Source organism: Puma concolor, chromosome F2, assembly GCF_028749965.1.
Source record: "Puma concolor isolate L17-30 chromosome F2, mPumCon1.1.hap2, whole genome shotgun sequence".
In the NCBI taxonomy this organism is placed as follows: domain Eukaryota; kingdom Metazoa; phylum Chordata; class Mammalia; order Carnivora; family Felidae; genus Puma; species Puma concolor.
Genome location: NC_141684.1, coordinates 52,087,155 through 52,102,205, shown reverse-complemented (window position 1 = coordinate 52,102,205; position 15,051 = coordinate 52,087,155).

Below are 15,051 nucleotides of genomic sequence, written 5' to 3'. Positions count from 1 at the left end.
AACATAACATTGTGTTTCAAGCACACGCAAATAAAAACATTTTTAGAGGAAGAAGTTAAAGTATTTAGCACCTGAAATTAAAACCAATATGGATAATCAGAAACATACCTGGCAAGCTTTCTCTGTCTGAAAATGATAAATTTGAGAGAAGCAAAATGAATATGTATGCCATTTTCTGATATTCCTTTCCCTTATCCAGTGGTAAATGAGTACAGAAAAGATATTCTCAGGTCTCTCATTCCCACCATCATATTTTTGTGCTGAGAGTTGTTGAAATAATCACAGTAAGCTCATCTCCAGGCAATCACCATGAAAATGACTGAGTACTGCACATAGCCTAAAGCAAATGTGATTCATCATGCTCATTTAAAACTGCGAACATATCATGGTTTAAATGCATTTGTGAATTTTTCAGCCACTCCTTTACTTAAAGAATGGAAAATTATGGGAAAGTAGCCAGAGAAAATGTGAACTCTATGAGGGCAGGCTAAATTTATTCCCCGTCCTTATATTGCATACAGGTACATGGTTCCCCAAAACAACAGTGTTGGGAAACATTTTTGTTGAATAAAATATGAAAATTATGAAACCAATTTACCCCCATTTTCACTTGGAAGATAAATTAATTTGTTCCAGGGGACAGTAGTTATGCAATGGTGAGAATACTGGGCACAGATATTGAGAGTTTATTCAAAGAAGAATCAAGAACAGTTAGCTTTCCAAATACTACTAACTCATAAGCCTTACAAATGTAGCTGCCATCTGTCTTGTCCAGAGCTTGTCCTCAATATCCCTCAACCATGATGCCATGGATATATGACTTCACGTATAAAGTTTGCCCTGAATCTCAGGATAAGAATTGATGCACTCTCTTTTGTATACAATCTCCATCATTTCCATATCTCCATTACAAAATCTATCACATAGAGCTTATAATTATTTGTTCTCTTGAATAATTGGATATTGTCCATGTATCCCTTCCAACTAACTGTTTAACCTCCTCCACTGTGTTTCTACACCATTGTACTCATTTCTATAAGCTGCACTACTAGAACTCCCTTGCTCTTTGTCTTCTATTTGGTTCAGCTAATGGAGGCACAGAGAAAACAGAAATAGCCTATTCTGATGTTTTCCCCCAGGAAATTGAGGATGTGATAAGGATATTGGGCAGGTCACAGAGTTACAGTGTCTATGTTTCTCTGCTGAAGGCCTTGGTTCTTTTGGACGTTAGAAGTCTCTCTAGATTTCAGTAGCTATTTAGTCCATTTGTTCAGTCCTCTGGCACTAAAGTTAACAGACTCCCTATCATTGCAAATCATTCATTTTGCTTTCCTTTAGACCTGCATACACCTTTCTGAAGAAAAACTTCATTAATCTTTCCTCAACTACCCTGTGTGAGTGTGCTGTCTTTTTTCCTACTGGTATCATAACTGACACACTTAACTATATGATCTACATGATTTTTAAAATCTTTCAGTCAAGTACCATGACTTTCATCCTTGTAACCCAGAACTGATCAGAGTTTAGTCAAGTAGTATGAGTTAAATCAATGTTTATTCCACTAATTCCTAATCAATGTTTCCATGGTAGATTAATAAATGATACGTTGGTAATCTTATTTAAGTGTTAAGAAGAAAAGAGGTACGTACAAATTTCTTTATGCTTGGCTTTTCAAATTATGCTTATTGACTTGCATATATATATCCCCAAATTTTGACATTCTTTAAGGAGCCATGTGAGGGTAGAGGCCTAGGGCAGTCTACCTCAAAATGGACCAGCTGGCATTGTGATTATTTTGAGTTAAATTTATTTAAGAAATACTGCAAGAACACTATGACCTCCTTCCCACACACATACGTTGTCTCTAGAAAATAGGAAATAAATCTCCCATATAAAGGTACCATCCCTGTATGAGGAGGTAGAGAGACATTCTTATCATAAGAGAGGGAATTTAGGGCCTAGGAAATCCAAATAAGCAAACCTTGTTACTTTTACTGATTTAATACCGAAGCCCAAATTATTTTGCATAGAATTCATTACTAATTGAAACTCCTTAACATAAAGAGCTTTTGCTGTCCTGTCAAATCCTGACAGATTTATGTTTTTTTGTCCAAAAAACATAAATGCTGCTGGCCTTGCTCGTTTCTTAAGATCTCAATTTTGGTTTTGGGCTGTGGTATATAAGTAATTAAACTTTGTGGAGTTTTTGTTTGTTTGTTTGTTTATTTGTTTGTTTTCTCCTGTTAACCTTCTCATGTCAAGTTAATTCTTGGACAAGCTAGAAGAATACTGAAGGGTAAGGAAAAACTTTTATCTCCAACATGAGAAAGTGAGGTTACAAAAGTAAATCTGTAAATATAAAGCAGGGAAAGCAGCAGAAGACATAAGGACTTTATAACCAAAATTTGGATGTCTATTATTTTTCCAGGGCATGGGCCCTACCCTATATCTATTTTTTATTCTCAAGTAAGGTCCTGAATATCATCCACAATAATAAGAATAGGAATATGATCTTACAGAAGAAATGGTGTTTATTGTAAAGTATTTTAAAATTAGAAATGCTGAAAGGCAGCTTAATTATTTGTTCATTTATTCATACAACAAAAAAACTTCCTTGAGTCTTTGTCAGAAACTGTGGTAAACTCTGGAAGTATAGGACATAAACACAAAATTACTCTTCTTAGTTGTATTTTAGACAAATTCTGAATTCATATATTCACTTTAAAGATATTAGAATTTCAGTCTATACTTATTTAGAAAATAACTTCACTAACTGAAAATACATTGCTTATATTCATCTTCAAAGGTTTTATACTCTTCTCTAAGTAAAAGTAAAAACAATGCACAGAAATAATGTAATAAAGGGATTTGCCAGATACCCTAGCGATTGTTTAATCTAACTTCTTGGCTTCAAGTAGGATTTACCTATTTTGTTAATAGACTTTTACACTGTTCTTAGACCTAGTCTAAATATCATTCAGAGAGCTAATAAGTTGTCTTACAGGTCCTGTGGGAATCTGATTTGCAGTAAGGCCTCAAGGGAGGGTATATATTTTACAAGGCTTTTTCTAAACTCAGGTAAACTTGAAATCTGTCCTTTGTAATAAGTTCTACATATTTAGAACTTATGGTACTGATTTTAATTATCATATAATTTGTATACAAATGAGTGTAAATTAATTACAATATATCATGGCTATCTCACGCAATTTATTCTTTAATATTATGGATTTCTACAAGTGAAATGTATCTTCAAATAATTTTCATAAGATACTTACCTTTTCAATATATTCCAGTATTTATATTCAGCCCTATTTAGCTTGATTAACTCCACCAAGCAAGTTTGGATTATTGTAATACATATAAAACAAATATGTATATATAATACATACACACATATTTACACAAGTATATATATTTATTTTTACAAATATATATACCTATGTGTATATATATATGTGTGTATATATATATATATGTACACATATATAATAAAACATAGTACTTCTAGGGGTGCCTGGGTGGCTCTGTCGGTTGAGCGTCCGACTTCAGCTCAGGTCATGATCTCATGGTCCATGAATTTGAGCCATGCGTGAGGCTCTGTGCTGACAACTCTGAGCCTGGAGCCTGCTTCAGATTCTGTGTGTGTCTTTCTCTCTACCCCTCCCCCATTCATGCTCTGTCTCTCTCTCTCTCTCTCTCAAAAATAAATAAACATTAAAAAAATAAAAAAAATCCCATAATACCTATATATACATAAATACATGATACATATACATATACGTAAATACATGACATATATAGAAAGAAAGCACACAAAAACTCATTTACATACATTATTCTAAATAATGTTCATTATTCCAAGTAATGACTGTGGAATAGACAGGTCATCTTCTGTTTGCAGATTAAAACAACAATAACAAAAAAACCAACCTAAGTCTCAGAGGTGTTATGCAAGGTTTATAGCCCCAGAAAGTCAAAGACTTAATAAATAAATTCAGATTTCCAAACAGTAAATCTTAGAAGCAAAATATGAATCCCAACTATCCAAGGCAATCTTGTCTTTGCATGATCATTTGAATCCCAAACCACATAGCCTGAGGCTTAATGAAAGCAGGCAGAAATAATCTTTTTACAATAATTTTACTGCAAAGATTCTGTCAGATATTTCCACAGAGTGGAAAGATCACAGAATGTTAGCATAGCCACTAATTATAGCTTCTTTGCTGAGAGAAAGTGGAGAGAAAGACACTGAGAAGCAGTTGAAATGTGTATAATTCAGAGCCTGGCAGAAATTATTTTAATCTTGTCATTGCCTCTCACTTTGCATTGATACTTTAGGAAAACCAGTCAACCTGTCTGAACTTTTGCTGTTTGTTGTATCAAGAACAGGAGGAAGAGGATGTTCACTTGTCAAGCTTATTGTAAGGATCTTATTTAATAATCATACATTCAGAAATCAGATAAGGCCAAACTTGCATTTCCTGCAACTCTTTCGATCTCAGACTTCCATTTTCACTAATGGCAGGAATGTTTTTTTCATTCTGCTTAAATGTATTCATTTGTTGCTTAAAACAAAGACTTCTCTGGAAGCTTCCTTCTTTCAAGAGGTCTACCCTGACCCTCTTTCTTCAATGGCAGCAAAGAGAAGTTGTCACGTCCACATGGAATTGGCTGAGTGTTATTGGTTCTCCCTGAACTCTGGTTAAAGTGTTTAATGCGACCTGGCTTACATTCGTTGGCTCCCTTTTTTATTTGTTTGCTTTTTCCTTTTTTTCTTCCCTCTGATAGATCTTGGTCAAATGAATAACTGGGCATTGTGCATTTTATATACTGTTTTGTGCCAAGTCTCATGAGGCCTTTTGCATTTGGGGGCCAAACACTGTTGCTAATTACTGTGTACTTGCTATTGACTCCAGTTGGGAAATCCCTGTACTCTGTAGTCACCTCCTTCCAAATCCATGGTCCTTCTGATCACGAAATCTTTTCCCTTGGGGTTCCAGGGACAACATTCTGCAGCTTCTTCTACACTGAGAATGTGTAACCTAATAAGGTTTTAACCAGGCCAATCTGCTTAGTACCTTCCACAGCCATTGGTACTCGCCCATAAACATGCCATGTTAGATTTAAGAAAAACTATGAGCATTTTCTGAAAACCTTGCAAACTTTAAAGACTTGAAATGTACTACCAAATTCCGGAGATATATCTGGATATTTGCACCGTATATTAATAACTTCTAACCTAAGGGGTGGCAAAACCCATGAGTTAACTTTTTGTCATTCTACATCTTGTTCCTTTGGGACTTTCCCCCAGAACTGTCCCAATGAGGCAGAAATATATTTTGTATGATATTTTTCAGCTCTCCTATGTTATGGGTTTCATTGATCTTTCCTTTATATTCTAGTTCTTAATATTTAAAATCTGAATTTGAGGGTCTCAAGAACATTATTCTCTCTCTCCTTCTGAAATTTAAAGCTATTATTTTACTAAGGTTAGAAAGATTGTATGTAAAAACCAAAACCAAAGAAAGACATTTTTTATTCCAAATACCATCTCTCTCTTCAGTCCACATGGGAATAAGCCTCAGGTCAATGGCCTCATCTCAATAGCAAAAGGCAATGAAATGGAAGGGAAATTATCCAGAATGAAAAATAATTTAGCTACTATTTAAAGATATTCCCTTGCTATATGTTTATAGCACACAACACTGTGGTATATTCTATGTGCCTTGTAAGTTCAGGTTAAATACTTATTAGTTATTATTATGATATATGTATATATACACATAATACATATATACATACACATATACATGTGTACACATGTTTATTTAAATCACTGTATACAATTTTACATTATTAATATAGCTTAACTGTAATTGCTTATGTTGTGCTCACAAAAATTCATTACCATAGTTGTTAATATTATGGATGTTATTCTTCTGATAAAGCAAAGTTAAGTTTCAAGGTTAACCTTGAGCAAAACTAAGGACATACATAATCCATGTTAAACTGGCATTCAGATATGTGAGAAAACAGAAAAACAATTTCCCTTCACTCTGAAATAGGAACAAACTAGAAGCAAATGCTGACCCTTGGACTTAACCAGATTTCATCTTTGGCCTGAGGAGAGACGAATTTAGATATATCAAGCAATTGATATCATTGCATAAACAGTTGCATTTGTTTTCAAGATCATTGACAAATTTTATTTATTTATTTATTTATTTATTTATTTATTTATTATTTTTTAAGATTATTTTCAAAACAGTATCTTGTTATAGAAGTTCTAGGATTAGTTCTTGATATTTCTCAAGGAGTAACAAAGTTTTTATACATTTCCCTTCAATCATAAATACACTTAAGTAGACCCTCATTAAAAATTGGGTTGGGGCACCTGAGTGGCTCAGTGGGTTAAACATCCAACTCTTGATTTTGGCTCAGGTCATGATCTCACTCTTCTTGAGACTGAGGTGCACATTGAACTCTGCACTGACAGCATGGAGCCTGCTTGGGATTTTCTCTTGCCCTCTCTTTGCCCCTTTCTCACACCCTCTCTCTCTCTCAAAAATAAATATATAAACTTTAAGAAACTGTAACAATGTAGCAAATTTTGAGATGGGTTTTCACAATTCGGTATTATAAGTATTTGACCACACCTAACTAGTGTGTCCTGTTCTTTCAATAACGTCTTTGGAGATCTCTAACACTCCTCTGGGATTTCAATCCATCATTCCAACAAGCACAACATTATATGCCATCAAATACTTCCTTCTTTGAGTTACTTATTCTCCGAAATGTTAGGGAACTATTTATTGCCAGGAAACTTTCTAGGCATAGAAAGATGGATGAAACACTTTTCCTTCTTTAAAATGCCAACCTAGGGGCACCTGGGTGGCTCAGTTGGTTAAGCATCCGACTTCGGCCCAGGTCATTATCTCACAGTTTGTGAGTTCGAGCCCCGCGGCAGGCTCTGTGCTGACAGCTTGGAGCCTGGAGCCTGCTTCAGATTCTGTGTTTCCCTCTCTCTCTCTGCACCTCCCCAGCTCATGCTCGCACTCTGCCTCTGTCAAAAATAAATAAACTTAAAAAATAAATAAATAAATAAAATGCCAACCTAGTGGGGACCAATAAACATTTTTTTTCAAAAGGCTAGAACACAAGTAAATGCTATAAAAGAACTCTCTGTGTGGTACAATAGGAGTTCAGGATATAGGGGATGCATTGCTAAGGTCTGCCACATGAAAGAGATAATTTATTTTTTAAATAGAACATCACTATTGAGGTCAATTTACAAAAAAATAACCAATAATAAGTAAATAAGTTTATGACTTCTGACAAATGTTCACAAGCATTAACAATATCACAATCATGATATAGAATATTTATAATACCTCCCCCAAAAAGAGATTGCCCCTTTTCAGTCAATTTTTCATCTCAACACTCACAAATGCTGTCTCTTGTCACAATAATTTTGTGGCAGGACATCTTTTGCTGTTAGCTTCTTTTACTTAGCATGATGCTTTTGATATAGGTCTGAGTTATTACACAAGAAGTTTATTTTATATACATAAAACATATATATATATAATATATTTTGTATATATAAAAAGCCCCAGTGCAAGGCTTGACCTCACAACCCTGAAATTAAGACCTGAGTTGAGATCCAGGGTCAGACACTTATATCAGTTAAGCCACCCAAGCACCCCAAGAAATTTATTTTTCTATTCCCAAACTGTATTTCATCATAGAGATATATGGCAATATGTTTATCCTTTCACAAGCTGATGGACATTTGGATTATTTCCCATTTGAAGCTATTATAAATGAAGCTTCTCTGAGTGAATGAAGCTTAAATGTGTTTGTGGATGTGAGTTTGAGTATATATAACGACAAAAATAAAAACCAAAGTTTGTTACTTTTTTCTAAGTGGTAATAATGTAGAATTATTTTTCTAAATTATACTTTTCAAGATTTTTGTAATAACATGAACTTGACATGTAAAAATATAAGTAAAATTAGGGAGTATTTAAAATTAAAACTAAAAGCCTTATATTTATTACACTGAGCTCAAAATTCTTATCATTTCTTCAAGTTCATTCACACAAAAATATTCAAGTGAAATGCCTTTGGCCAAATAAATTTTATGACACATGGAATGCCTTTTTTTAATATTTTGAGATTCAAAATGAAAATTAGGATATTAAACACTCTGAGAACTTCTATAAAGCAGAAAACAGCATTCTCAAACTTACTGCACAACAGAGCCCTTTTCCAATTACATCTAGTACACACAATTGGGAAACAATGCTTTGTACTATGGGATACATATATCTGTCAAGTACATAAATTAGTAGAAATGACTCTTGTGCTTATAATGGGAGGGAGCAAAAACTTTGTGAAAAGTGAGTTTGAAAAATGAATATATTAATATTTACTGCTATGATAATAAACTGCTCTTGAGATCTTACCATTTGGGTTTTCAAAGTTCTTTCAACACTTATCAGAACAGGAAGGTCTATCTCCATAATGTAATTTTCCTTTCACCTTCCTTTGTGATGTGACATTAAACTTTAGGTTTGAAATACATTCATCAAATTAATTTGATGTAAGTGTTTCTATGCTTCAAGGGGAAAAAGGAAAATATTAATAGATAAATATATCAAATGCTAAACCTAGACTTTTTAGTGTAGATGTGCAAAGACCATTTCTTCAAAGCAGTAAGTATGCAGATAATAAGTTCTAATAGAGTAATAAAGAAAATTTAAGTGTGAGACTGAGCAAGAAGACGGAGTGTGTCTATAATATGCTGTTTATCTTCTAATCAATTCTAATTTGCCTCAACATTTATCAGATGGAATTAAACACTTCCCATACTTATTTTGATGCGAAGTCTATCAATCTATTATATGAGTCCTTAGGAGAAAGGAGGATTTGTTTTGGTTTATCAAAACTTTCAAAATGTTACCCATTGATCTAATCAGTTATTTATGCCTCTTTTTAAAAGATAGATTAAACTATATTTTAGGAGTGTAATGCTCACTAAATAAAATGCAAAGTGGCTCTTATTGCACTCTGTGGTTTTACCCAGAGTCATCCTTTAAATTGCAAGTGCTGTTTCAGCAAGTTTCTGTCTACTCTCATGCTTTTAGAGACTGAATGAAAAATCCCCAAATTGTCATTGGTACCATCCATCACCATTACCAACCACAAATCACTGACAAGGAAACTTATCTATTGATTTAAAATCTGAGTGGGAACACTAGGAAACAACTGTCCCTTGCAGTAAATGAATGTCATTCAGTTCAATGATTAAGAAAACAGAGTCTATTTACACACACATCACATAGATACATGTACTTCAAGCTGTAATCTTTCTGCTATTCCCTGATCATTAGTGCAGTTCGTTAATTTAAAAAAAAAAGTAGTCATTTTAAATGTACACAAACTAAGAGGTAATAAAAATAATGTTTTGTTATATTGAAAATGGCAAGTATAGAAAAGCTTGCCATGGTGTGATTTTTTTTTTTAATGTTTATTTTTGAGAGAGACAGAGACAGAGCTTGAGCAAGGGAAGGGCAGAGAGAGAGAGTGAGACACAGAGTCCAAAGCAGGCTCCAGGCTCCGAGCTGTCAGCACAGATCCCAACGTGGGGCTTGAACTCACAGACTGTGAGATCATGACCTGAGCTGGAGTTGGACGCCCAACGACTGAGCCACCCAAGCGCCCCAGCCATGGTGTGATTTTTTTTTCTAACAGGTTAAAGAAGGTGGGGAAGAGTGAAAAAAATATAAACATATTGATAATGCCAAAAGTAAAGAACAGTATATTGTCTATTTCAAACTGGTTGAAGAAGTGTGACAATGCCAGTGAAGAGGGAAATGTCTGATGTACATTTAATACTTTTTAGACTCAGTCGCATCAAAAATTGCCTTTTCAACATGTGAGATTCATCAAATGTCAAACAACTACCTAATGCATTCCCTCTGTTATTCTGGATGGAAATGTAAAGGAGAGTGAGACTGGGGACAGGCACCTGCAGGGAATACTCAGATGACGGTACCCATGCCTTTAGAGCATTCTGTTAACAAGGGGCTGCAAATATGGGCACTAGGAAATAAAAGCACTTGTGTATGTGCTAATATATACATTCTCTATACTTTACCTGTAAAAAAACAAAGACAAAAAAAAAGCAAAAAAACCTAGAAAGGACATCACTAAAAGTCTCAGTGAATTATAAGAATCAGTATTTTACAGCAATGAAAAACTATTTTTAGTCATGAAAATTGCTAATGATAAATAATTATTCTAATCTTCATTAATTTATTCTGCTTGACCTGTGGTCCAGTCTAAAGTCTAATCAAATCTGTTTTTCAAAACCTCACTGCACACCCTCTTTACAACCATTTAGCCAGTTTTATTTGGTTTTAATATTCTCTTAAATAAAACACAGCAAGACATCCAGGTTGCATAATTACATATTGTTTTAATTTGTGAATTATATTTTATCAAATATCTTGATACTTAAGTTTTTGTTCCCTTTAGGGTGCTTAAATATGTTACTGTAGTAACAAAATCTTTCCATGTTTGAAATCTCTGCTGCTAATTTTAAACTTGGCTTGTATCAGGTAAATGTTAAATCATACACTGCAAGATATAAAAATATTTATTGTAACAAACTCAATAACATAAATATGATTACTAAGTTGCAGTTATCTGTTGAACCATTTTAGACTTGTGGTTTTCTTTCTTTATTTTGTTTAAATCTGCTTTTATTTCTATGCTCTACTAGTCAGCCATGCAGCAATTACACTGGGAAATATTACAATGAACAGTGAGAAAATTTTTATGGATGTAATTAATGTTGATTAGGGCTTGCAACAGTATTTCTTTATAGTTCTTAGTAATTTAATTGTATGAAGCCTTCTGTACTTTGTCACACACAAAAAGCTTATTTTCCAGGTAATTATAGCTTTTAATGTTTATTTATTTTTGAGACAGACAGAGAGAGAGAGCGAGCATGCATGTGTGAGGTGGAGGGGGGCAGAAAAAGGATCTTAAGTGGGCTCTTCACTGGCAGCGGAGAACCCGATCTAGGGCTCCAACCCGTGAACTGACATCATGACCTGAGCCGAAGTCAGCTGCTTAACCAACTGAGTCACCCAGGCACCCCTCCAGGTGGATGTTTCGATGAGAGTCAAAATAAGAATTTATGATTGGTTCACTTTGAATTAAAATATGTTGCAGGAAAAAGAAACACATTGCACATTTTAAGGCTTAAATTATGTTATTATTAAAAAAAACCTTAATATAATAGGAAAAGAGGGAATGTTCTCTATTGGACGGATCTATATTTCTTAGGGTCCTAGTATTTTATTTCTATCTCTAACTTCTTCTGCTCATAATTAGTCACATGTAGCGTTCTCTTTTTGCCAATCTTATAGCTAAGCTCAGCCCGTTGGAATTTTTTGAAATCGATACTGTCCTTTTGTAAAAGGGTTCTAAATGACTCTACTTTTGCATTCACATGATTCAGTAGTTAATCAAACTTTCTTCGCAGACTTTGGATGTCTGCACTCTTCTCTACAAAAACCCCTACTTTATATTTTGTGACTTGTATTTATGTCCTTTCCCTGTGGAGCCCTACCGTCTTTACTATTCCCTTCAAAACCTGGAGTTCTGTTCCTGAACTGGAGTGTCATGGATGTGTCTCTACATTTTGCCTCAAACCTCTTTGATGCCATCTCTTATTTTATTAAAAGAATGTATGCTAATATATTATATGCCAGATCCAAAGAAGGTATTAGGAACAACATTGCCCTGATTCTGAGCTACAGTTAATTGAAAGAGAAATGTGTCAATAAAATTTTCGATTATAAAATACAGGTAAATTATGAGTGAGAACAAAAGTGAAAACAATGAAATGGTTAAATCACTTTGAAGAAGGAAAAGATTTCACATATAAAACACCACTCATTGGAATGAATAAAACTTCAGGGAAGCGGCATAGGAATGTGATTAAGAAGAACGGGACTCAAAGACTGCTCTTACAAAGCTCTATTCTTGTTTCTGAAATTCTTCTGTTATTAGATTTATTTGACCTCATCCTCATCTGAATCTTGGCCCATAATTATAGCCCATCTGGGTGAAGCCTAGGTTTATAAAATGTTTGTCTCACCAAATGGTATGTACTGCTGTGATTTGTGTCCTATGGCCAGAAAGTATGGTCACAATTTATTAAGCCTTGGGTTGATGATTGATCCAAGAGAGAGCGAATGAAGGGCAGGGAGAGAAGAGGAGGGGAGAAGAGAAGAAAGAAAAGAGCAAAGAGGACAGAGAGTGGAAGCGGAGAGAATACAATGGCCGAGATTGAAGCTGGAATATCTTTCATAATTGTATAAACATGTTCCTGTCTCCCATTTTTTTCCATACACAAGATTGATTTTTCACACTATTGTCCCTTGAAATTTTCTTTCAAGTCTATTACAATTCTCCTATCACTGTCATCAGTATAAGGCCAAATGGTTTTTGCTATAGAACAGTTTCTTATATAAAATAGAATGCAGGGGCGCCTGGGTGGCGCAGTCGGTTAAGCGTCCGACTTCAGCCAGGTCACGATCTCGCGGTCCGTGAGTTCGAGCCCCGCGTCGGGCTCTGGGCTGGTGGCTCGGAGCCTGGAGCCTGTTTCCGATCCTGTGTCTCCCTCTCTCTCTGCCCCTCCCCCGTTCATGCTCTGTCTCTCTCTGTCCCAAAAATAAAATAAAAACGTTGAAAAAAAATTAAAAATAAAATAAAATAAAATAGAATGCATTTCTCTTTCCCATAAAAGAAGATCAAAGGTAGGTAGTTCAGCTCAGATATTAATACTCTAGAGTCTTGAGGGAGCCAGGCTCATTTTCCATCATGCTAATGTCAGTTTTTACTTTCATGGTCAGATTGTATTTTGAGGCTCTACTCCAGAAATTATCCCACACAGTTCTGCTTACATTCCACTGGTCCGGTTTGAGTCACATGCCCATACCTACCTACATAGAAGCTGGGGAAAATAATCTCTAAAATGGGTATTTTTCTGACTTCAAATAAAATGAGATTTCCATTACTAAGGAGAAAAGAAATGCATATTCAGTGGCAAACATTATTTGTATTTATTTTAGTACTTTGAGATACAAGTACCATTTGATGTTTGAAGTCTTTCAAATCATGTCTCCATAGTGTGACCATCCCCTTCAATTAATCTTTTCATTTTTAAAAATAGAGTGTATATTTTAGTTGCAGAAAATATTTCTGTGCTGTTCTTGAATCTCTGTGGATGATCAAGTTATTTTCCCCTTGAACTTTATCTGCTGTGATCATTAGTGGCATTTCCCAAAAACTCTGTTTAGTCTTTCTTGAGCACTTATATATATTATTTTTCTTTGGGGTTTGGGCGGAGCAGCCCTAGTATCTAAGGTTGCAAACATCCTGCAATGGCTTGAGATACAATGATCTCTCCATCAATGGTTTAATCCTTAGGTTAATAATTAATCCTTAATCTATTTTATAGATACCAGGAGTAAGGTTCTCCTCTCTCGGGCCCGTTTCTCAATGGCAGGGGCACCTTCAGGCCATCCGATTTGCTTCCTCTCAGCTTTTTGTGACCGAAGTTCACCAGATATACCAAAAGGGAAAATATCCCACTTCTCCAGTGAAGTCTAGGGGCTTCTGAGCCAAGGCCTTCCCAGAAGCCTTGCATTCGGATATTCATTCTCAGTGTTCCCTCAGCTCCTAAAACCCTACATAATCCAGAGATGAAGGAACCTGCAAAACTCTTAAAGTAAAGACCTCATTACATCAGTGACTACCTTTTCGCACTACAAGTCTCAGCTGCTAAAGAAAACTGGCGGCTGCTTCACTCAGGAGAGGAGTGTAGGTGGCATTAGGAGTAGATTCAAGGCAGGAGACATTCCAATCACCATCTTCAGAGAATGTGGAAGATGATTTCAAGCTATTTAACTTTTTCATTAGTAAATTCCTTTCTTCAATTTGATCTCAAATAGAATTCTACATGAAAGCTGAACTTCATAACTAAAAAAGGGGCAAGTTCTGAAACCTTTTAGCTACTCAGGGAATGTAGTTTCAAAAAGAGTGATCTATTGCCTATTGGACATCTATTGAAAGAAATTCAGAACTATTATTTGAAGTAAATCTTTGTATTCAGCAGGTATCTCTTGTACTTTCGCCGTGCAGAGATAGAATGTGATCTATTCTGGAATCTTTTTTTTTTTCTTTTTCTTTACAAGAGGAAGCCAAAAATTACTTCTTCTATGATAAATGTCAAAGAAAAGGGATCTGTCTTTAGTGGAATACACGGAAAATACATATTGGGACCCCCTTTCTAAGAATACTGGACAGGACTAGTGGGAGCAATACTTGTACTGAGAATACTTTATAAATTTGGATCAAAATATTTTAAAAATCATCAAGTTAAAATCATTGAAGAGCTGGCATGATATTAAACAACTAATCCAAATCCAAATTTCAACATAATAGTTATCAAGGGTTTCCACGTCTTCACTGTTATCAAAATTCTTATAATAAGATAAAATAATGTTTTATAATTATGTATTTTCCTTTCAGCAATCTTAATATAAATGTTCAACTGAGCGATATCAGTCAAGCTGCATATATTCTCTGGTTCTTAGTTTCTAGATCTGTAAAGTTTTCATTAAAACCACTAGCCTCCTAGAGTTTGGGGATGATTAAATTAATTAATTCACATAAAGATCGATGCCTACCATTTGGTAACTGCTCAATAATTTTTAACTATTAATCAATTTTTGAATAATCTGTATACTATACAATTTTTAGGCAATCTCAAATTATTTGAAATGAGATAGTATATAAATACATTCTGGTACCTATACCTACATGCATACTCATACCAATGAGTGTTTTCATGTCAATAAAGTATTTTCTCTGAAAAGTTGCATGTCTAGAATTCCCCAGGGTCCTGCCTGTCCCTTTTACCCTGCCAGTGTGTAAAATCATCTTTTTTTATGTTTACTTATTTAT